Source organism: Notolabrus celidotus, chromosome 4 (assembly GCF_009762535.1).
Source record: "Notolabrus celidotus isolate fNotCel1 chromosome 4, fNotCel1.pri, whole genome shotgun sequence".
Taxonomy (NCBI): domain Eukaryota; kingdom Metazoa; phylum Chordata; class Actinopteri; order Labriformes; family Labridae; genus Notolabrus; species Notolabrus celidotus.
The window spans coordinates 30,303,405-30,327,909 of NC_048275.1; the positions used below are offsets into that span (position 1 = coordinate 30,303,405).

At 40.7% G+C, this 24,505-nt stretch overlaps 1 protein-coding gene across 1 annotated transcript in view; it reads right to left on the reverse strand.

The window, feature by feature from the left end:
* The window catches only part of sptbn1 (spectrin, beta, non-erythrocytic 1), a 134,893-nt gene extending 118,973 nt beyond the window's left edge, over positions 1 to 15,920 (reverse strand). Inside the window, exon 1 of the mRNA XM_034682116.1 lies at positions 15,650 to 15,920. The gene's annotated coding sequence lies outside the window, so the exon portion shown is untranslated. The remainder of the gene's footprint in view (positions 1 to 15,649) is intronic.
* Positions 15,921 to 24,505: the final 8,585 nt, after the last annotated feature.

The following is a 24,505-nucleotide window of genomic DNA, read 5'->3' on the forward strand; positions in this document are numbered from 1 at the left end:
AACAATGAAAAGAAGAAGAGGGAAAAAAGGAAAACCAACACTGTCACACTCTTCCTGATGTAAATAAGCTGTGAGATATCAACACGTAGCAACTTCAGACTGATGAATGTGCATTAGGTCAAGGACATGTGATCCCTCCCCCTCACAGTCCAATGTCATCATGGTCATTCCCCATGATGCCACGTGCCAGCATGTATTTTTGGGTAAGGAATACACAGGTGTATATCTTAGTAATATCCCAGGATATGAGTGCCACACACACACACACACACACAGACACAGAGACACACACACACACACACACACAGACACAGAGACACACACACACACACACACACACACACACACACACACACACACACACACACACACAGCTCAGTATTTCTATCCCTGACAGACTGATGGATGGACACACACATACACAATTCATTCAGCATTATTCCTATGATACAACTCCCTACCCCACCCACCCGACACACACACACACACATACACACTCAAAGCCTAATGTAATGCATGCTGTCATCAGGGGTCGTGTTACACCTCTGCCCCAGAGAGGGAGAGGGTGGAGGTCAATGATGTAAGCCTCTCTGTTGTCGTAGCAACGCTGAAAAAAGCAGCTGAAGTCAACCCTGCTGAAAATGTGATCTGAATTTCCAGGAATCCTCCTCCTGTGACGAACTAAAATCTGACAGAGCCCAGTTAGAAACACACAGGATCTGCTTTCGTACAGCGGGAGAGAGAAGCCAAGGCGGGGGATTATCGAAACATGTGGATCAGACCAGAGGCACAGAAAATAAAAACAGGAAACATCTCAATCTCTGTCATATATCAGAACCAGTGGGTCTGATTCATCTGGGAAATTCTTCTGTTAGGGTGTATTTAACAAAAAAAAAAAAACATCAGCTCAGATAGTCTGAACAGTTGTTTTCTTTATGTGTCAGAGAAGATGATTGCTTTCCTGCACATCAACGTGGGGCTGTGCAATAAACAATCTCTACACAGGATTGTGATAGGATTTATGAATATAGTAATAATTTTCACTGAACATTTTTAATCCAAATGTATCTTAACCCAGAACAATCACACCAACACTCGATCAGCGAAGAAGATCTCTCTATGGAAATAAAGGAGAAAAAATAATAATTAAAAGGCAAAGAAGATAAAAGTGTGATCTCTAGATATGAGGAAACTGTTGATGAAATGGTAACACCAAACCGATTATTTGGACATTAGCAACAGCTGAGCGCACAGCCCTCATCTGATCTGCTGGAGGGCATTAGGGAGTCACTGATTTTCAACATGTAACTATTTTATTCTGTAAAACTCTAGTTTACTTCACTAACCTTAAGCTTAAAAAGGAAACAGAATATTATAATATGGCTGAACATTGTATATCAATGGAGGAGAGAGGTCAGGTAAATTAGCGTTAGTTTGTTTGCATTGGAAAAACCAAGAACAGAAATAGCATAGAAGAGATAGAAGAGGTTCAAGACACAAATACTGTACATGAACATTAATATGAATCTTTAGCGCCTGTTCACACTTCCAACTGCTTACTTCATTTTTACTAATGGAGAGTTTGTTTTCTATTGGCTCCACTAACATGATACTAGGGATGGGTCATGATTTTCGAATGTTCGAATACTCGTTCACTTGCATGTAAACATACATGCAACGCTGCTGCATCACAGAAAGACCGTCAAAAAGATCTAGACAGACTCTGCCTGTCTCGGGGAGGCATGAGAATGAATAATTGCTGAATAGATGCGAATGACCATCGAATAGTGTTTTGGTTTGAAATGCCCATCCCTGTACAGGATACTTCTCAAACTGGTAGATTTAACTCTAAACATATTCATATTGATTAAGTAAAAACAACATCTATAAAAAAAAAAGGGAAACTATTGACCAATTAAATCTGGCCTCCAGGTCCATAAAGTTGCTTGCTGGAGCTTTCAACACTGAAAGCTTTGCTGACGAAAAGTAAAGAATCTGTCCTTACTAAAATAATTTACCTCCAATTATATTTTGTTTTATTGTTACTGCAAATTCTTCTTTTAGTGAAAAGCTTTTATTTCTCCACATTCAAACCAAGCGTGCCGGATACGGCCCTGGTGGTGAGGCTTTTAGCCGTGTGTCTGCCCCCTGGTGGCTGGCTGCAGTATAGGTCAAAAAATCTGTCGGGGGAGCAGTCAAACTTTAAAAAAGTAAATACACGTCGTACGAATGTTTCTCACACCCGTATTCTGTGGTGATATGTAGTTATTATTTGACTGTTTTGTTTCCAAGGCCTCTTTTTTCTGAAAAGTTTCTGGATCATTTGCAGAGGTTTAACTGTGAATGCAGGGAGGCCTGCCAGTAGAGAGTTGCAGTAGTCAATGCGTGACATTACAAGAGCCTGAACCAGAAGCTGTGTTGCATGTTCTGTCAGGTAGGGTCTGATCCTCTTGATGTTATAGAGGGCAAAACGGCAGGACCGAGCAATCGAGGCAACATGAACCTTGAAGGTTAGCTGGTCATCAATCATGACACCCAGATTTCGGGCAGACTTAGTGGGCATGAGATTTTGAGATCCAAACTGGATATTGATCTGTGGGTCCATAGTGGGACTGGCTGGAATGATAATAAGCTCAGCCTTGGACAGGTTGAGCTGTAGGCGACGTTCCCTCATCCATTTAGAAATGTCAGCAAGGCAGGATGAGATCCGAGCTGAGACAGTTGTGTTGTCAGGTGAAAAAAACAGGAAAAGCTGTGTATCATCTGCATAGCAGTGATAGGAAAATCCATGGGAGCGGATCACTGCACCAAGTGATGTGGTGTATATTGAGAACAGGAGGGGACCAAGCACTGACCCTTGAGGTACCCCTGTTGATAAGCCATGCATATTGGACACTTCTCCTCTCCATGATACTCTAAAAGATCTCCCTGTGAGGTAGGACTTGAACCACTGGAGGGCAGAGATACCAGAGTGAGGAGTGTATAGAGAGGAGGATTTGGTGGTTTACTGTGTCAAAAGCAGCAGACAGATCCAGCAGCAAGAGAGCTGAGGACTGACCTGCTGCTTTAGCCACACGCAACGATTCTGTTACCGACAAAAGTGCAGTTTCAGTAGAGTGGCCCCGCCTAAAGCCAGACTGATACTGATCAAGTAGATCATGGTTCTGTAGGTATTCTGAGAGCTGGTTGAAGACTGTGCGCTCCAGTATTTTTGAAAGGAATGGAAGAAGTGAGACCGGCCTGTAGGTGTAAATGAAGGTTTGGGTCTTTTTTTTTCTCACACTGATGACAGGTGGAGAAGTTAAGGATCACTTTAGATGTAGTTAATTTTGTTTTGTTTGCAGATTGAACGCATTCAAGGATCATCACAAACAGACGGACAGACAGACAATCAGACAGAGTCCCGCCCAGGGGCAGCGTCCCACTTTCTCATTTCCTCTCAGTCTGGACCCCACCCTCGCTTCAACAGCAGCGCCTCAGGGTGTGCACATCATAGATTTATTTATACACAAACACAAAGACAAAGTACTTACTAACTCAAGTATTCACGTTTGATTCTACTTTATACGTCAAACATCTGAAACAGCTCAGAGGAATAGGATGAACAAGTACATTAGGAAGGAGCTAGCTCCACCTTCGTCCTGTATGTATGTGGATTTGAACTAGCAACCCTTAACATAACGCAGCTGCGACCTTGTCAAGATGACAGACGCTTATAAATAACATGAACACACACACAATGTACAGATGGTAGTGTGTCCTTTGACCACATCTGGAGGTCTCAAACCGAACATTTCATTTATTAGGAATGTGTGCGTAATGTGTGCGTAATGCATAGTGTGTGTATGTGCATGTGTGCGCCTGTGTGATAGAGAGAATTGCTTCTGGCTACATGAAAATCCAATTAAGTTCTGCTGAAGGTCAACACGTAGTTCATCACCCTTAGTGTGCCCCATGTGTGTTTGTGTGTGTGTGTGTGTATTTGTGTTCTCAATTGGACAGCTTGAACTAGCGACAAGTCAACAAAACCTCACAGTACCATTGAATCATTCAAAGCGCACACACAGTAGTGGTGCCTCAGTGTGTTAAATAGATAGATGTGACCTGAGTTGTTGCTTGTTAGACAGTGAACGCACTGACCGCCTGACTGTTTGTTTGTGTGATGAGGAGCTCAGCAATAAAAGAAAAATGCGATTACAACTGAAATATACATCTGAAACTATTTGTGGATTCCTTGGTTGAACAATCAAGTGAACAATAATTATCAGTTCACCCCTTAATAGATCAATATTTTATGTTATTACCCGACTCTCTTGCTGATCTTCTGGCTGTATAAGATGTTTGATAATGGGTGGTCAAAACCCCTTGACAACGGTTATTAACTTTCACTAACATGAGCAACGCCAGAGGCAAACAGATCATGAATCATTTCAAATAAATCAAATAATCTTTTAATCAATGTTTTTTGCCAACGTGTTAGTGTTTTAAGTTAGCGGGTTCGCGCCAGGGTCTTGCCTTACCCAGTTGGGATTCTATTTCACATAAATACCTGCTAACCACACATTATCCCTTACTTAATGAATTCTCAAGCAAAGTAGAAGAATGTCTGCAGCAAAGACAGATTGTATAAACCAACATCCATGTCTTCTGAGAAACTGATTTGCTGACGTGAACAAGTACAAGTAAAGAGCTCTGCTGCATGCAATCAGCTGCAAAGCCAAAGCCAAGGGCCGAACCAAATGAGCTGACTGATGGCTGACAGTGTAGCCTGTTTGCACGGTCATTACATGCAACCTTTGACTCAATGAAATCTGTCGTGTAGATGTTACTTCTGTTATGCCCCCATGTAAAAAAAAAACAGTTATATGTCGTTCATGAATCAAAGTACGCTCAGATCTTAGACAGCAGAAGGCTGTGCTACGATGCCAGATCCGAGGGTATGTCGAAACTTTGAGTCAGGGTTTGCAGTGTCATGAAGTTGGCTGACTCTGTACTTCCTGGTTGGGGTTATGTTCAAAGTTTAACCATTAATTGAGAAAAAAACAAGCTCTGTCTTTAATCGTTTCCTGACAACGTTCTCCAGAAGCAGTATAGATGCTCAGATGAGGTAACATGTATGTTGAAATGTTTGGAATTGTAACATTACATTTGTAAAGCCACAGAATGAAGCAGTTCAGTCAAAGCAACACTTACTATAAGAATCGCATCACAGGAGCCCATTAGTGATAAATATAATGTTACAGAGAGAGCTGTGTTATGTGTTTTTATCATATCTGAAAAAAACATGAGGCACTGAGAGAGTGACAGGAGCTAAAATAAAGATAATGTATAAATTCACACATTTATTTTCTACAGGATCCCCCTCGTCTTGTTTGCAGCAGCAGGGTTTTACTGAAATAACTTCAATATGTTCATCATCACTTCTCGTTCAATCAGTCTAACTGAAATGGACAGTCAGCGATCGTTCCATTTTGTGCTGAAAAAGCATCAAATGATGCGTCAAATGCACCCTTTATGTAACCGTGTACAGAGCCTGAAGCAGAACGCCTGAGTAAAAAGAGAAAGATCATAACCAGCTTCATGATACCAGATAGACTCTAACTGGGGCTTCAGGCTTTAGGAGGTCAGCTTACTCATGTTGACCTGGCTAGCACAACCTCAGTTTGACACATCTACACGTCTCCTTTAAAACGGTTATGTATTTGTCCTCAAGTGACTAAAGCAGCTGTAGTCAGTCTTCTTAACCCATCTATTCTTCTTACTGATATCGCTCCGTCCTCACCTCTCTCACTGTCTTCACTTTCCTCTCATCATCTCTGTCCGGTACAATTCACTGCCTCATGACCCCTGTTAAATGAATTAAGCCGCAGAGGGTTTAGTTTAGAATTTGGAGAATGTGAGTACAGGTCAGAGAGGGACCCAAAGACAAACTCCTCTCATAGTCAAACAAGATCTATATTTTGAGAGATATGGGCTCAGTGGGTAGAAACACTTTAAAGCTGCTTCTTTCACTTAATGTGTTTGTTTTAAATCCCCCATCACATCAGCCTCAGCAGCCTCTTATCTAACTATCGGGGAAATCCAGCGGAAACGTGTAATCGGAAAAATCTTCTTGCTGCAAATTAGAGCAGTCTTCATAGACACTCTGTTCACATATTTTATTGATGAGATATCACGGGTGTGTAGCTGCAGCTTTCTTACTCAGATGGAAAATCTACACTATCATTTATGAGCTAAGCAGCTTTCATCATCAGTTTGGTCTTCGGAAACCGTCTAAAAACTCCATTTCGGATGTCAGAAACCACACAAACCCATGTTCATTCATCCATGAGTTTTTGTCGCTCTATCTGAGCAGCTTTAACACTTCAGGGATGGTTTAGGAGGCTTAGTTGGTGAAAAGAAGACAGCTAAAGGAAGGAATACACCATTTTGTGTGTGTTTGACCAACACTTGGGTTTGACCGTTTTACCTTGCCGTAACCCAGCTATGTAAACAAACGCGTGCACACACACATTTAACCTACAACAGAAAAGAAGCAGAACCAGACATAGCCAGTTCAAACATGCCATGCCTAGCTGATATCTTACTGTGTGTTGTTGTCACAAGGACACGAAGTATAACCAAAAATGAAAGATGAAAGAATGACACCTCTGAAAGATTTCAAATGATGATTTAAGATAATTTTACATTTTGAATTTGAGATTTTAAAACACAACCTTTCACCTGCCTGTTGATGGGGAGAAGTTTAAGATGCTAAGCTGACATCAGAGGTAGCAACAGAGTCATCTCTGCAAACAGCAGAGTAAGCAGGATGAAACAGTGTGGTATGTGTGCATGAGAGGCTCCTGCTGTTTGACTACACGTCATGCCTCTTGCTTTTGCTTCTGTAACGCCAAAACACTGTTTAAAATCTTACTCTGGGACAGCAATATGATGGCGATGTTTGGTTCAGTATAAAGGCGGTATACTGCATGAGACCCAGGCCCTGTTTACACAGAAATACATTCAATAGAAAACGGTACCGTTATAGCATTTTAACTTTTGAAAACGGGTTCTAGAGGAATTTTTGAAAACGCAACCTCATCCGTCACTGTGTAAACTTCTTGTTTGTTTGCACTCCTCTTTCTGTTGAAGAACAGATTTTTGCGCTGCCACATGGTGTTCTTCTTTGTTGGTGTTTCATTACAAAGTTACGAAACACTGCCAACTACTGGTCTGGCATGCATACTCAAGCGATTTTTATTGTTTTCATGTTGTTATGTGAACTCAGATGTTTTTTTAAACTCAAAAGGAAAGACTTTCCACTTTTAAAGGGGTTGGTATCATGTAAACAAAGTCTAAAAGTTTCGTCCACGTAGCTTTCCTGCGTTGACTTCACAACAGTAATCACTTAACTACCATGAGCACACTACACAAAAGACGTTTCATAATGTGCATAAATGGGAGCGTCTGTATTTGACAAATGTAATGAGTAAAACAGAGATCAACAAACAAAGACATCGTATCACACTGCTGCAATTCAGTCAAATTGGATCTTCACGGGACTTCTCTATGCGGGCTTTCGAGCTTGAATGCTGATTCTCAACTTCAACACTTCAGGAAAATAATTTACATAAGAAGCTTTGATCTAATTACAAAACTTTAAAAGGAGTTAGTTTTCTTCAGCGCTCGCAAATGTTTATACTAAAAGAAACTTTGAACCAAGTCTTACTAAACTACATCAAAGCTTTTTATTAACTCAAACACTTTGAAGGCTTTGATGAACCTGCACTTCAAAAGCTTTACAGAAAAGCTTTTCCCTTACAAAAATACAAAACTTCAAAGGCTTTGTTAAAAAATCTGTAGACCTAAATTTTATTAGTTTTCTACTTTTTGTAGAGCATGCCAAAACTGTAAATCTGTCAAAAGAAAACCAGTTGTATTAATATTAGGGGATTTATTGTTGAAGCCTCCAGTTATGAAAAAGAGAAAAATTACAGGTTTTTTCTTTGACCGACAGAGGGAAATAAGACACCAGCAGCAAGACTGACAATTTTGACTGTATGGGTCATTTCTTATGCCTGTAACCGCTGCAAGGGTGTAGGTGTCAGACCAGAGTTTTATTTTCAGACAAATATAATTAACATGCTGGTTCAAGCTTCTTTAAAGTAAGGATATCCATCTTTTCTTCATGACAGTCACTGAAGAGTCTTTGGATTGTGGAGAGAGGGTTGGAAAATTGATAGATCATAGGAATGGTGAGCCGAACAATATTAGTGTTTTGATACGGTGACTTTTACAAACTCTAGCATTCCTTGAAACTGGGACCAGGCCCATGCCTATTGACAGGTACCTCATACAACCCTACTCAAAAAAACAAACGTAACTATCCCTTTATGAACGTCAAAATTGAATCATAAAATTGTGGATGTAATTATTTTACAATGATGAAGTTTATCAAGAATGAAAACTGCCCTCATAGTCAGTAACTTCATCTGCAGTTAAATGCTGTATGGAATGATGGAGTGATGGACTGGGTGGACCTTTATATGGAGTTTTGACTCCATGGACTCACCTCTGTTTTTCTATTTGATAAACCTTTCAGTGTTTGGTTGGAGGTTGTGGTCAGCTCCATCAGACTTCTCTATATTTGGCTGAAGGTTTGCCATTGGGAACAATCCTACACTCTTCCTCCTCCTCTTCCCTCGCTTCTTCATGCCCTCCTCTGTGTCGCACTGCTCCACTTCCTATCTGCTGGACTTTTTCCAGAACATTCCTCTCTCTCTCTCTCCTCCTGCCTGGGAAAATCTTTCAGCTGGTACATTTTCACTCCTGTCCTCCTTTTTCTCCCACTCGTCCCTCATTTATCTCTTCTCCTTCTCCCTCTACAACCCCTCTCATTCTTTATTCCCCTATCACAACTAGACAGTGCTTTCATCAATCATCCTTCTGCTCTTCTTCACCCCCTGATACTATGTTTGTTTTGACACGTGATTTAGTTTTAGTTGTGATTTTGATAAACAACAAATAATTCTAATCTCACTTTTCTTGCCTTCCCTTCATCCATCTCTAGCCTCCTCATCCTGTGGGCCTCAGGATAAAGTTTCTGCTCCTCTTCCTCCATCCAACTCTTTTAGCTTAAAGCCTACGCCTCCAAGCTGTGAAGGAGGCAGAGGAAAAAACAAGATCCCCCTTCACAGTAAAATCCCTGAAACACTTTCAGCAACATGATTATTTCAGCTTATTTTCTCATTTTATTTTATTTTGAAATGTGCTTTGGTTCAGTTCAGTTGAAGGAATATATTTGAATGCTCCCACTATATGGGTCATGATAAAAAAAAAGAGGTAAAAGAGAAGGCACTGATTAAGAGATGACACTTAAAGTGACAAAAGGAGTCTCTTTTATAAAAGAGGACTCAAATATTAAAAGGAAAAGGGGAGATGGTAAGGTTGGGAAAGGAGAAAAGGCAGTGAAGGTGACTTTGGAAGAGAAAAAGGAAGGATGAAGGTAGAGGAGATAGAGGTGTATGCGGGACAGAGGGAGGGTCTGCAGTTAGGAGCAGAAAAAAGAACGACAGAAACACGATTGGCCTTGTTTCTGAAAATACAACTGGCCACATAGCTCTCGTCTTAAAGGGACAACACGCACCGTCTTCAGTGTTTGTTTTGTTCTTTCTTTGTAAACAAAGTCTTCTTCATTAACCATCTCTGATACCCTGTCAATCAAACTTTGTGTGTGCGTGGCTGTTATGACTGCTCTCCCTGGAATCACTTATACACTGTCATTACTAGACACTGATTGGTTAACAGGAATTCTTACTTCTAAGAAATTTCACAGGTGATGAATCATGCTCATCATGCAGAGCCTGCTGCCTCTGCTATGACTATTATTACTAAGTTGAGCTTTAACTACAACTGTGTGTTGGTTTATAAATGTGTTCAGATCAGACTTATATAAAAAGAGTTGAGGTTTAGAAAATGTTATATAAACTTTTTTTTACTACAACTTGCTCCTGCTTACAAAAACACTGACATTTGCTGTGTCATCGTGGAAATGCAGTCAAACAAATGACAACCTTTAACAGCTTTTCATTGGTGGATCTGACCAACACACTGTCAGATGCCTCCGTCACATGCCAAATAATGCCAAATAATAATTTTATGTTTGCTCCAAGGAGTTTATTTTGATTATTTAGATGAGATACATAAACATTTACAAAATTTCACATTTGTTCCTGAAATCCAAAGATGACAAAACAAAATGGAATCAATGATTCAAGAAACTTTGGTTAAAGATGTAAAAGCTGAGATCTATTTGGGAATTTTTTTTTAAAAATACAAGGACATTACAAGATTCCTTCCTCTCTTTTGAGTCAACATGTTGCCGAAATGTCACTGTCTTTGATCAAACATCCTGAAAACCTGGATGTGCTACTTGGCTAAAAAGACAATGAGTCAAACCCAGAGCTGACCATCTGTACACAGAGCTGACCGTCTGTACACAGAGGACGATCAAAGGCATCTTAAAAAGGTCAGTCTGCTTTCTTCACAATGTTTCTGATCACATGAATGCAGCTCCTTCTTCGTATTCACACAATGAAACTGGACCAACACCCCGACCCTCTGAGACACACACTCTGTCAACATGAGTCTGCTCTAATTAGTACTACAGCGAGACACTCTGGGTCCTGTTTAGAGAGGTGGAACGAGCTTGAGAGAGAAAGAAAAACAATTAGAAAAACAGATGAGAAAAAACAGGAAGGCTGTAAGAAAGAAGAGAAAGAGAGGCATGGAATCCACAACGTTGAACAACTAGAACTGAGTCCAGCTGTGATGAACTGAAACCACGAGAAAACTGTGTTACTGTGAGTTAAACAAATGATGCTCTGGATCTTAATCAACCACTTAGAAAACCAAAGTGACACAAACACACTAACCCATCAAGGCAGCAGTAGACCAGCAACTCCTGCATTGTTTAAAGTAAAACCAGTGTTTTCGTCATTGACTGAAATTAATGGACGTAGTATCCGTGATGTCACCAATCTGTTCCTGAAGCGCTGTTTTGAAAACGAATGTCGGCGGAAGCCATATTGGAAATGCTGAAGTCAACCTAACTTTTGTCAAGCTGGTGTGAGAGAAGGAGGCAGGCTTGAGCTTCCTAGCTAACAGCTACATGGTGCCCACCTGTCAGTCAAGTCTGCCATGTCCTTAAATGGGCAAAACATATAATCTTAATATCTTCTAAACTGTAACCAGGCTGTAAACATGTTTATTAATGCTGCAAAGATCATCTTTTTTGAATGTATGTGTATGTGGTTTCTGGTGTTTCTGCAGCCAGCCTCGAGTGGACGCTAGATGAACTGTAGTTCTTATTACTTCCGCATGGGCTTCATATTTGAAGTCCGAAGGTTGCCGCTTGGTTTTCGTCAATGGAGTTATTTCATTGAAATTTCCACAGAATGGTTGCAGTAAAATACATCATGTTATTTGTTTAATCTAAAAGCAAACAAATGTGAATAAGTTAGTTTGCCCTTTTTCTAAATCAAAGTGTCACTGAATTTTTGATAAAAACTGGCATTACACTTTGTGTTATTGTGTGTTATAGTCAACAGTCTGGTGGCTTTAAAGAGAACGGTGTAATGACTGTTTCTGGTTGATCAAAAAGGATCTTAGTAAAAATGTCGATCTCATAGGGATCCTTTCTGTAACGTTTTTGGACAGCTGCAATAACAACGACAGCCTGTCAGTGACAAATATGAACACTATTTGAAGTCATACTTTGATTGGACACATTTGCCCTAAGGATTACACTGCAGTCATTAAAGCCTGTTTCAGGGCTGCAGGCTGATCTTATCTACTGGAGCAAATTTCAAACGATGTTGTGTCTTCAGTCATTAAACTGTATATGTAAAATAAAGAGCCTGTGTTTTTTAAACACTGCTCTTCCCTTTTAAGTTTACGGAGCATATTTTTTAGCCCAGGGAATAACCTGTTTTGTTCCTGTGGTGTGTGCAGGTTTGTGGTCTGTCTCTACCAGAGTTTCTATAAAATAATTTGTTATGTAATCAGTAAAAACCCGTACTCCTCTGTGTATGGCTTCATAGACTTGTCTCGCACAGAGATGAACAAATGTGACGTGAGCGGCTCAGCTTTAATATTAGCCTGGTATTAAAAAGATGAAGCTTCCATATAAGATACTGCAGTAGAGCAGATGATTTACAGCTCAAATCTCTCTGCATCACGCTGGCCATGCCGAGCCAAAGCTGGATCATCACCACCACCTCCACAAAGCTGAGGTATCAGTGAGGGGAAGAGAGAGTCTGACACGGAGCCAAAACACTCCCATAAGCACTGTTCATGTTTCCTGCAGGAGCATCAATTCACTTAAAACCTCCCTGCAGATCGTTTATGATCAAAACATCCAAACCTGCTGATGGAAACAGACTAAACAACAAGACTTATTGACCTACTGAATATACTGAGATGGACCAGTAAATGAATTATAAAAACACTCTTCAGCTTCAAATGGAACAACCTATAAACTCTGAAGAAACAGGTCCACAGACTATTTTTAAAAACGCTTTGAGAGGTATTTAGGCTTTCACTAAATTAAAACCACATTTCCCATAAACTTCGCTGCACCCTGCCCTCTTTCCATCTATATCTGGCTTCACTCCATTTCATTTAAAGAGCCCGTAAACACAAACAGCAGATCTAAGCTCCCACCACATCAGCAAACGTCACATGGAAAGTTTAAAAAAAAGGGGAGAACTATTTTTGAAAAAGTGCTTCCTATTTCCTGCAAGGTCAATGGAAAATGTTGGAGAGCTTTCATTTGAGGTACATTATATCCACAGCAGGAATTCAGTCATATTTTAAGATTTAAAAAAAAAGTTTTTAGTCAAGCAGCTGTTTTAATCCTCTTTATTTCTCAATGAGAAAACAAACCTTTAAAAAGGAGGACTTCATGGTTGCTACACCAAAATCTGTCTGAAGCCTTTAATACCTCAAGATGGAGCTTTCCTAGGCCAGAAAACTGTCCTCAAGTGATACCACTTGATTCAGTGTTGGTTGAGTCTGAACACTTCAAGTTGGAACATAGACTGTATATGATTGTACTAATTGAGCCTTACCACTTGTCTCTGCGAGAGGCTGTAGTAAGGAAGTTTCACAGCATCTTATTTCTTTGTCATTTAAAAGGAAATTTAAATTCTACTCTAACTAACCAACTTGTCTAAAGGTAAGAAAACACTCAGAAAACAGTCAAAACTGAGCACACTGTATTCATCACAGCTTAACACAGGATCACAGAGTCTGTGAGTAAAAGATGTCTAACTGGTTTGCAGACTGATGATAGCAGAGCTAGCACCACCAGCCTTTGGTCACCCATGCAAGTTCACATCCTTGTGAGACCACACTATGAGATGCCACCTGTCATCCGTGCTTGTTTACATCCAGATGGTGGAGCATTACAGGATTATAGGAGTAGCCATTAACTTTACCTACAGCCCCAGTTAGTGGCAGGTAGCTGTGCAACAACTTCACAACATATGACTTGCATCATAGGCCTACAATGGTGAAAATATTCAATTGTTTGATCCACTAGTAATTCTGTCTACTAGTGTCACATATCCCTAAGACGTCTGTTGCATTGTGGGAAATGTATGGACCCAGTTTTGACAAGGAAAACAAATGTTTTGGCTTAAAATAACCAAACCTTATAGTTCTGCATGGATTGTTATCTTCTTTTAAAAAGCTTCCTCATGCATCTAAAAACTACAGTTATTCGGATCAAATACGGTGCACAAAAACATAGTTACCAGAACATTCACAAGAATTGTGAACCCATTCTTGGAGGAATTCATGTGACAGTAATGTGCATTAAACCCCTTTCATTTCATATGATTGTTTGTTTTTACTTTGGAAAAGAAGGGGTGCGAGAATACTTCCCAGTTGCGTTTATGAAGTTACATTTTTTGCTCTAGAGCTTCCAAAATTCTTGGTATCTTTTGGAGATTTTTGTTCCCATGTGCAACAAGAGGATATCAAAGTTCAAACTAAGACTTTGAGGTTCAATCTCAGCCTCCATTTTATCTCTGATTCCTCAAAATCTGACATGGAACAAAGCATAAAAATCCAATGATTTCACTGCAAACATTAATGCAGGTGGACATTCTTGTCATCAAAACATCTCTTTAAAACCAGATTTACATCCAAAGGATTCAATTTTATTATATAATGGTTGTTTTACTGCAGCATGCTGTAAAAGCAGCAGGAGCTGGGAACAACTCGACACCTCACTGTGACGTCTTAAAGGCTCCAGTCAACAAGTTGCCAAATGTCTCCCAGTTGCTGCATCTAAAGAAATTAAGAGGAGGAAGGTGAGAAGGGTAAACAAGGATGGACAGAAACAAAATGATAAGAGAACAGCTGAGGTGAGAAAGAGGAGATAACTCCAGGAGAGAGGAATTTGAAGGAGCAGGGGAAAAAGTCAAAGAAAAGGGAAATGGAGGAGAAAAGTAAGGAGTAAAGAGAGGTGGAAGAAAGCGGATGGAAAGAAATCAGAAACCTCACATTATAAAAGGCAAAGAGAAGGAAGATTAGGAGGAAAAGGCAATGGAGAGAGGGAAAGAAATTGAGAAGGGGAGGGAGGAGGAGAGAAAGCAGCAGCCCAGCCTGTATCTGATTACATAATTGCTCTACAGGATTTGAAACAGGGTCTGCGCAAAAGAAAAACGCCTCAAAGCAGCAACGTTACGCACATTTCATCATCACAGAACCTCTACAGTCAGCCAGAAATATATTACAGGGAGATTTCACTAATTTAAGTCAACACAAAAGAGGCTCAGACAGCTAAAACTGTAAATACAACAGTATATTTTTAATCTAAAGGGCACAAGGAGGGTCCAAGTGTATTTCACATTAATATTAGACTATAAGAGCACCATGATAACATCAGATCTGAAGAAATACTGTTTTTTAGTGACAAAGTGACACAAAGAGTCACCAAAACATCCCAAAGTACAGAGAAGGTCACTGCAGAGACTCAGAGTCCCTGTAGGGATGTTACACAGGAGTGTTATTGGAATATTTTAGTGTTTGTGTTCTGAGGATGAGGTTAGAGAAGGCGACCACGCCTGCACCACCACCTACATCTCTACATCATCATCTACATCATCATCTACATCACAGAAATGAAGGGCTAAAAAATCTTCGTCAACTCAGACCTCGCAAAATAAAGATGGGGATGCAGAGTTCACCCCAAAAAATAAAACAATAACAACCAGCAGCAGCTCTGGCGCACTGACTCCATCACACACGCACACAGGCACACAAACAAAAACACCCCGACACAAGTTCAATAGCGCGATGGAGAGCGACGGAAAACACAGAAGCAAAGCCGGAGGACGAGCTCGCTGTCCGGCTTCGTTTGGCGCCAACAACCCACTGCAGCACCACACTGATTTCTACACAGGTCTAACACGGGATAGGTGGCCTCTATCCCGATGTATCAGAGTTCAAGGATGCACATCCGCGCCACAGACGCAGACGTCGAGGATGTGGATGCTTCTCCAGCTCAGGCACCCACACAATGAATCAAATTCATGCAAACACTGATTTGGAATAAAATGAGATAGACCAACACGGTTCAACCCTGGTATGCACTCACCTGGAGGCCGACGGAAGCGCAGTGGAGTCCGGCACGAAGTGAAGGACGGACGGACGGACGGACTGCCGAAAGCTCGGAGAGAAAACAACGCAGGGGCAGTGAGTCCTCAAATCCACCAATCCTCCTCCTCCTCCCCTTCCTCCCCCCGCCCATACGCCCCGCTCTGCCTCAGTACGGCCCGGACTGCAGAGTGTGGTGCGCTCGATTCATGCACCGCGCTGAAGCGGCCGGGTGGCGCTATACCGTGGGCCGCTCTACGTTGAAGTGTCTTAGCAGTACACAAGCAAAAAGCAATAGATAAAGATATTCTCGTAATAATTATATAAAACTTTGATTTTATAAACATTAACTGCACCATACCTGGCGTTTGACTGAGAGGTCAGATAATGTCCTAATCCATGGTAAAAACACAGCATTACAAACTCTTTCTGTTCTTTAGCCTCAATACAACAAAATTGATCTCTTGAAATTTTACTAAATAAATATATATAGGTACAATAAGTGCAAATTCATAAACATGTAGATCGAATCACTGGAAGTAACGTTTTTTTTTGGCATCCCCTGTTTACAATTTAGCTAATATTGGTACTGTATATGCATAAGTTTTGTGTTTGTTGGTTTGTTTGTTTGTTTTTTAATAAAAATCCGGTTCGACCTTCTTAAAACAGTCAAACTTAGAACAGCAGAGAATAGAATATATCTTTACTGTCATTGTGCATGGTACACCGATTTATCAGTACAAAAAGTAAAAGGAATAATAATCATAAAAACAGTAGACGAACATTAATAATAAATACACAGAAACAACTTATCACTTGTCAAGATTTTTTGGAATGAAAAGAGGCAGTTCAGGCAGTGTGTTGTACATCACTTTATGTGACACCTATATGCCCTGGCCTATTCAGACATATAAATAACTACATAGAAATCAACTACCTTAATGCTGATGTTTTTTTTGCTTTTAAAGGTCCTGAAGGAACATAAGTGGGCTACTAATTTCAGTTTGTTTCACAACCTACCAAAAACCAAGTGGCAACCTCCGGTCTCAAACGATGAAGCCCATGCGGAAGTGTTATAAACTGCAATACACCAAGAATCAGCTTGAGGCTGGCTGCAGAAACACCGGAAACCACATAGACATGAGTGGGAAAAAGGCGATCTTTGCAGCATTAATAAACATGTTTACAACCTGGTTCAAAAAATGGCTTGGCCCTACGAAGTTAATCTCTCTATCGGCACACACATACGGGGTGAGTTTTTTTCTAACGTGACGGTTCAGAAGATATTAAGATTCAGAGTTTTTGCCCAAATAAAGACATGACTGACGTGACTCCCGGTCGGGAACACATAGCTGTTGGCTGGGAGGCTCACACTACATCACACTCTGCCCAGTTGAGTTCCACATTTCCAATATGGCTGCCGCTGTCGATTGGCTTCAAAACAGCTCTCAGGAACAGATGGGTGACATCACGGAAACTACGTCCATATTTTATACAGTCTATGCCAAAAACTCACCACAGGAGCTTTAAAATACAGGAAGAAAGAGTGCTGTTTGAGGATAATGTGCATCGAATAAAGGATTATCTTATCTTATCTTATCTTATCACAACACTGAACCACATCAATTAATGCATTTTAATGTTGAAGCTGAAAAGGGTAGGCTAATGCTTGTTTTCACTCAATATATTTCTGAGTACAAGTATTTCACATATGAAGCACTTATTTTTGTTGTTGTATTTATTTATTTTATTAGTCTAGATTGTTTTTTTTATTGTATTTTCAAGTTTATATTTGTGTCTTTATTTTTGTTGTAGGTTACTGACTGATAAAGGGCTTTGAGGGTCAGCTGTGAGCTAGTGGTGGATGAATAAATAAAAATTGTTTCAATGATGTTAATTTGTATTATTGCGTAATATCCTGTGTGACATGTTCAGGATATGCTTGGTAACTCCTTCCAATAAAAAATCATATCTGATCACCTTTTTCGCCTTTTTACTGAAAATTTAAATGTAAATCAGAATAAAAGTGACGATGCATTTTTAGGTCGATTTGTAGAAGTAGACAGTCTCCACCCTTCCTGGCTGCCGTGGGATTACAATGAAGCACCCCCAGCTCATAAAGTCTGAGTGAGAGGCGGAGATCCAGCCAAAAGGGAGGAGGGGGTGGAGGGTGGAGGGGATAGAAAGGGACAGTGAGTCTGCAGAGACTGAATGATGCCAAACATGCCTCTGAGAAGTTGAGGATGAGCGTGATCAGACAAAATGCAATTAACGGAAGATCACAGAGTGTAAGAATTAAAGGCCATCTAACTGTGATATTCTAACGTGATGACTATAAGTCTTTCTCACAGCTGTCTAGGAAAAAATATAGAGTTTCCAGACACATCAGGTTTAAAGCAGACCTCATTCTGATCGCCACACTGTGAGCCAGCACTTCTTCCCAGATGAGACTCAAACCCCGCTGCTCTTTATTCAAGCACTCATCCTTTTAAACCTCCTACTCTGGTGAATCACCAGCCATGAACTCCACTTATCATTTTTAGTATGACTGTGTTGTTGTTAACTTGTGTTGTCTATATGGAAAGAGAAGAAGGCTGTTTTAACAGAGAAACATCTAGAGGCCTACTTTGACACCAAATTAAATTAGTTTCAATGGTAGTCATGTTTTAAACATACTTTCAAATTATATTTACTTTATCTTTATTAATGTTTAATTTGTAGGTATGTTTAACAACATGATTAGCAAGCTGACCAGCCATGATATTGTCTCAACTGAGCATCAAGATTTCACAAAGGACAGTTTGTCAGGAGCAGCTTCAAGATGCAAGTGAAATGGCCAATTGGACGTGAGATGATTGCTTGTGTGATCAGATCTGAAGCGCAACCTGGCCCCCCTCTGTTTTGAAGAGAATTACTGTTGTCTTTTTGGCCCTTAACTCCATTGTCACAGTTCACTCTTAGTGCTCTCATCAGATCCTTCATAGGGTCTTTCTCAAATCACTCTCTCCCCACTTTAACTCCACTACAGAGTGACCTCCATTTGAAGTCACACACCCACAACTGAATGAAGCTCACTTCATCAGGGTAGAGGGATTAGATTCAGCAACAATCTTTGGGACAGATTCCACTCACTCCTTTCACTCCCCTCTCTCTAGCAGTATGGGAGATACTCCCCATCTTCTCTGGAGACATCTCTTTTTGTAGACATCCTATGTATATTCAATCTGATTTTAACAATCTGCTTACTTCTTTATCAACAAAAACATGACGTTTTCAAGACTGCAGAGGGGTTAATTTGATAAATGTTAAAAGTTTCAGAGTGTATACCATGACAAACAATAAACAATGATACACCAGGTCAGTACATTGATACAGACTTACTGTTGCGAGGCTAAAAACCCACTCTAACTTCACACTAAAGGTTTTGGGTGGCAGTCCCTGCATGCAAACGTACTAACAGAGGTGAGTGTGGGGAGATGGGTGTAAGGGTCCCTTTTGGAAGGGTTTATCTCATTGTTTTGAGAAAGGAAGCTATAAAAGGCCACAGTGCACAACCTGTCAAGTACTACATGGCAGACAGACACCGTTATGGACTATCTAGTGAATAGTGAAGCATTTCACAGCTTAAGAGACACATTTCCCTCAGCAGGTGGAGGAGACCAAAACAGATCAAAAACTGGGAGTGGATATTAGACTTTAGCTTGATTCACACAAGCACAAAACTCCCAAAGACTTCTCAAAAGTTTCAGGGTGAGCTGCATTTGTGAACACAAACAGCTAAAAGTTGTTTCAAGACTTAACACAGACTTTTTCATGAAGGTCCGATGTCAAATTTCTGCGTGAAGCCAGGATGAGCCGATGTGAGAATGTAGCAGGAAATGTTTGGCGAAATTCATCGCCAGCAAGTGAGCAGGGGTGATGACACTTATATCATGCAACGGGTCTGAACCAGGGATGACAAATAAAAACATCTGAGGCTGAAGGGGAATGCTTTTCAGGACAAGATTAGAGAAGATGTCTGCACTGTCGTCTGTTTACATGTAGCACTGATATAAATGCAAGAAATGTCATCAGTTAGGTCACTGTTGCTCTGTCTGCCATCATGGTGTAAACATTGCTTGCCTCTTGGCCCACCCCAAGTCCCCAGCTCCTACCCCACTCTTTTGATGGGGAATACTTCATGCTGTGAGGGACATGTAGGAATAAGCAACTTTCAAAACTTTTGCTGGAAGACTTCCCTAACAAAATTTCAGGAGTGCATATGTGAAAGATGCTTTATATTCATCATGTCACAAACGTCACAGGGCATCAGTGATGAGTAATATGGGAACATTTCATCATATTTTAAATATATCAAAGTCAATGTTGCTTTACTGCTGCTGGAGAAACAAGAAGCTCAAAACTCAGATATCACAGGTTTAACTAAGGCTCTCTGACAGTGGTATCATGTCGTCATGTCGTCATGACATCATAATCGTATATTCTTCTCACACACGCACAAACACACACTTAGGGGTGATGCAATGATGCATTCAGGGTCTGAAGGTCATCCAGCTGGACTGAAAGGCAATGCAGCACAGTGTGTGTGTGTGTGTGTGTGTGTGTGTGTGTGTGTGTGTGTGTGTGTGTGTGTGTGTGTGCAGAATGTGATATGGCCTTGAAGGTCTTTTTGGGCTCTTGATGACTAACACACAAACACACCATTTAGTCATTGTGTGTGTGTGTGTGTGTGTGTGTGTGTGTGTGTGTGTGTGTGTGTGTGTGTGTGTGTGTCTGTGTCTGTCTGTTAGTGTGTGTGTGTGTGCGTACAGGGGATTATCACTCAGATACCAGACACCTTGTAGAAATGTCCAGCAGACTGCAGCCATGTTTGTTTTGTGGCAAAGGATGGTGAGGAGAAGGTCAAAGGTCATGGTGGTAATTCTCATCATGCAGCTGCTGCCTGTCAGTGCTTGAAATCCCAGTCCGTTTTCTACCTTCTTTTCTTAGTCTCTCTCTCTTACTCTCTCTCTGTGTAAAATGTCACTGTCATCAGAGGTCACAGCATGTAGATGGAAGATTCTGCTGCACACTGTGAAAACAAACAAACAAACAAACAAACAAACAAACAAACAAACAAGTAAACACATATATTTCTAATAGATGTTAACTCTTTGTGGATGTCTTAGTGTAAGGATAATATCCCCAAAATACTGATCACATTGTGTTGGCACTAACAGCTGATATTTGTGGTCCTCAGAGGATGAACCCTGACTATATCAACAGAACCCACTGATCTCATCTGCTGTGTCATCATGAGGCCAATATTTTAAAGTATACCTCTGATATGAGATCAAGTATTTTAGGGTATATGATAGAAATTGAAGCCTTGAGGAGGTGCTATTCAAGTTTTTTGATTGTTTTTATGTTACATGTCCTGCTTTCTTAGCTGATCTTTTACCTCAAGTTAACATTCTCCTCACGTTCCTTAAGTTTATGGTTTAAATTGCTAGTTTCAAGTCTTCGTCAATGCGTGAGCGTCAACGTCATTTAGTAAATTATTGACACATTTACAGTAATATACATGAAAAAACATAGTATGCTGTAGGGCAATGGTTCTTAAATAGTCACCACCACCAACCTCATCCTTAGTGGCAGTCGTGTCCTAAATTTCTAGAATTTGTTGTTTAGTGTCAGGTGACAACCAGCTTCAAGGTGCATTACAGACAACTACTGTGTTGCTATGTGAATAAACTACCCTAATTCTGCAAATGCAGTGTGTCATGAGAAATGTGCTTCAAGTAAAGCCACAGCACATAGTTTTTGCATCGTTTTCTCAGGTTAACAGGGTGACCCACTGAAAATTGCGCTGGACCCACTTTTGGGACCCAACCCACTAGTTTAGAGCCGAAGCTTCCTTGTGATTCACAAGTCACTACCGATCTGAGGAATCTTTGATGTGTTTTGGTCAGTGGAAAAGATGTGACTTCAATCCCACGGCAACAGCCAGATCAGGTCCGTGCGTGCCTTGGCTCCACCATTGCAATATGTCAGTGCTCACTGAGATAGTATTTTGGCTTCACTCATCACAATGGGAGGAGGTGGAGGTGCTGGTCACATATATATATACAGCCAATGGTCTTTATACTGTGAATGTAGACTTATTCTTTCTGGTTGATTAATGTATGAAATCCCTGAAAGCCTTTTATCCATGCCTGCATCCTCTGAAATATGTTTTAATGAAGGAAGCTTGGTTGATGTGTGTCCCTGCTCTGTTTTCATTTCTATTATTGCTCATGAAATCTGTCAGTGCGAAATAAAACAGAAAGAGGAGAACAAAATACGCTGCTTGAGTTGAATGTCACTGTTTCTTTCTCAGCAAAGTTGGACTCAACTTCAGTATGTTGCCTGGCAACAGCTGGCTGTCAGCACCCACACAGGTGTGTGTGTGTGTGTGTGTGTGTGTGTGTGTGTGTGTGTGTGTGTGTGTGTGTGTGTGTGTGTGTGTGTGTGTGTGTGTGTGTGTGTGTGTGATGATGATGAATAAGACTGACTGTGTGGGCAGTTGAGTACCAGGCAGATTTTCAGAGAGATAAAAGATATATGGAGAAAAAAAGGAGGAGAGGAAAGACAGCATAACGAAGAGGAAAGAAGGAAAGAAGTAAGGAGAGGAGGAGGAGGGGACAATGGAAGAGACAAGAGGAAGACAAGAAGAAGGCTGCTAAAACAGCAGGGCATTAACTTTTCTCGTCTTTCTGTGTCTCTTGCGCAGACACTTCTAGACTGAGTGGTGTCTCCATGGTGACCACTATGGGATGCCAAACTGGTTGCTGGGAGAGGAAGAGGCGGAGGAAGAGGAGGAGGAGACGAGAAGAGGAGGTCAAGGCCGGTGGATTTTTTCCAGCTTTGCCACAGTAGTTGAAGTGTGTGGGTGGCCTCTCCCTCTCTCTCTCTCTCTCTCTCTCTCTCTCTCTAATGATAGCAGCATGAGTAGGAGGGAGGCTGTGTTATTATTTGCACCAGATTTTGCAGAGAAACATTAGAAAGTGTGAACAGTGCTGTTGGAGGTGGAGGGTAATGGGCTTTGCATGAGGGGAGATGATGCAGGGTGCGAGAACACTGAGCTGTTTATTCTCAGGTCTGGGATGAGCTTCGGTTCAGCTCCTTTGGAAAGTTATTGAAATGTAAATAAGACACCTGAACATTAGATATTAGATACTTAGTTTCATTTATCCTTATTTTCAAAGGCAAGAACAACATATAACCCCCTGGCCACATTAGTTCAGCATTGTTCAACTCCGTAGAGTGTATGGCTTCTTTGTGGTGAAACGTCCCAGGTGCCTGTGATGTAATCAGGCATGTTGATGGCATGCACCATCAGGTTTTTATAATTGTGCAGGTATGAAATAAAATGTATTCAAGTCCAAAGATGGAAAATTGGCTTCTTTCTTAGGAAAAAGTTCTTCTTTAAACCTGCTAAACCTAAAGCTTCTAACATTCATTAAACCTGCTTATCTGGGATTTGTTCTTTGGTGAGAACGAAATCTTCAAACAATCATGAACAAAATTACAGACATTTGATTACTGACATGCTGAGATAGTAATCACTGGTCTTGTGCTATCTTCCCTATGGTTTTGCTTTCAATTAACACTACTACTAGATTAGAGAGTATTCAATAGAGACTTTTGGAATATATATTGACTCATTTGGAAAACTTAATGGTTGGATCTATTTGGTCAAGATATGTTCTACCCTAGTTCATCACACCTCTATCGTGTGAGCCATTACATAACAAACAAACAAACAAACAAAGTGCAGAGCTTTGACCTTCAGCAGTTATCTCAACCCATCCCATAATACAACTACCGTTAATCCATGACCCAGGCTATTATTTAAGTGATGCTTGGTGTGTACGTAGCTCTGTATGAGGCTAAGCACTTTTTGTTGAAGGATCTGGTTCTTCTGTACTTCCCCTTTTAACATCGACACATATCCAGAGTACCATTCATGTGATATTTGTTTTTAGGTTTGTTAGTATGGACTGAGATACGTTCTGAACGAAACAGATTAAAATGCTTGAAGAATGATCAGCTTGTGTTGACTTTGGCGACCTCTGTGGACCTTTTCCTCTACATACTATTGAATCTTACATCTTATAAGATTGTGCATTTCCTGGAGAGACTACGCCTAGCTATTAATCTTTTACAGTTCCCGCACATCCCCAACTCCACCGAACCACACACAGCTCCGTCATGACAGTAGATGGAGGGTCAGTGTGTCCATCCTGTGCTCCAGCAGTGTGTGTGTATGTGTTTTACTGTTATATAAGTGTGTCATTACATCAAGATCCAATTCAAACAGCCACCACCCCCTCGTCTCTTATGCAGATCCAATGTGTGTGTGTGTGTGTGTGTGTGTGTGTGTGTGTGTGTGTGTGTGTGTGTGTGTGTGTGTTCAAGTAATGTCTCGGGATGGGTTGGCATGACGACAAAGCGTCCACTTCTAACACTGTATCTAGGGAGAGTTGCTCTCTGAGCACTAACACAAACACACTATTGTTGTTGATCTGCTGGATGCTTTGAAAAGAGATGTCAGATATTTTATGGCAGAAAATGAATTTTAAAGGATCATTCTACTATTTTTTTTTCACTTTCCAGTTTATGTAATAAAAACTCATCATATCCTGCTTAATCTTTCATAAAGTGTGCTTACTGAATGCGTTTCTGTCTCCAACACACACACAGACACACATAAACACAGAGTCGCAGCTGTAAACAGTCTGCTGTGTCAGGGGTTTTGTTGTTATCACCTTGACAGCTGATCAGAGTTTCTCCTGCTGTGATTTAATTGGAACAGATGACAAGCGTTTTGATCATG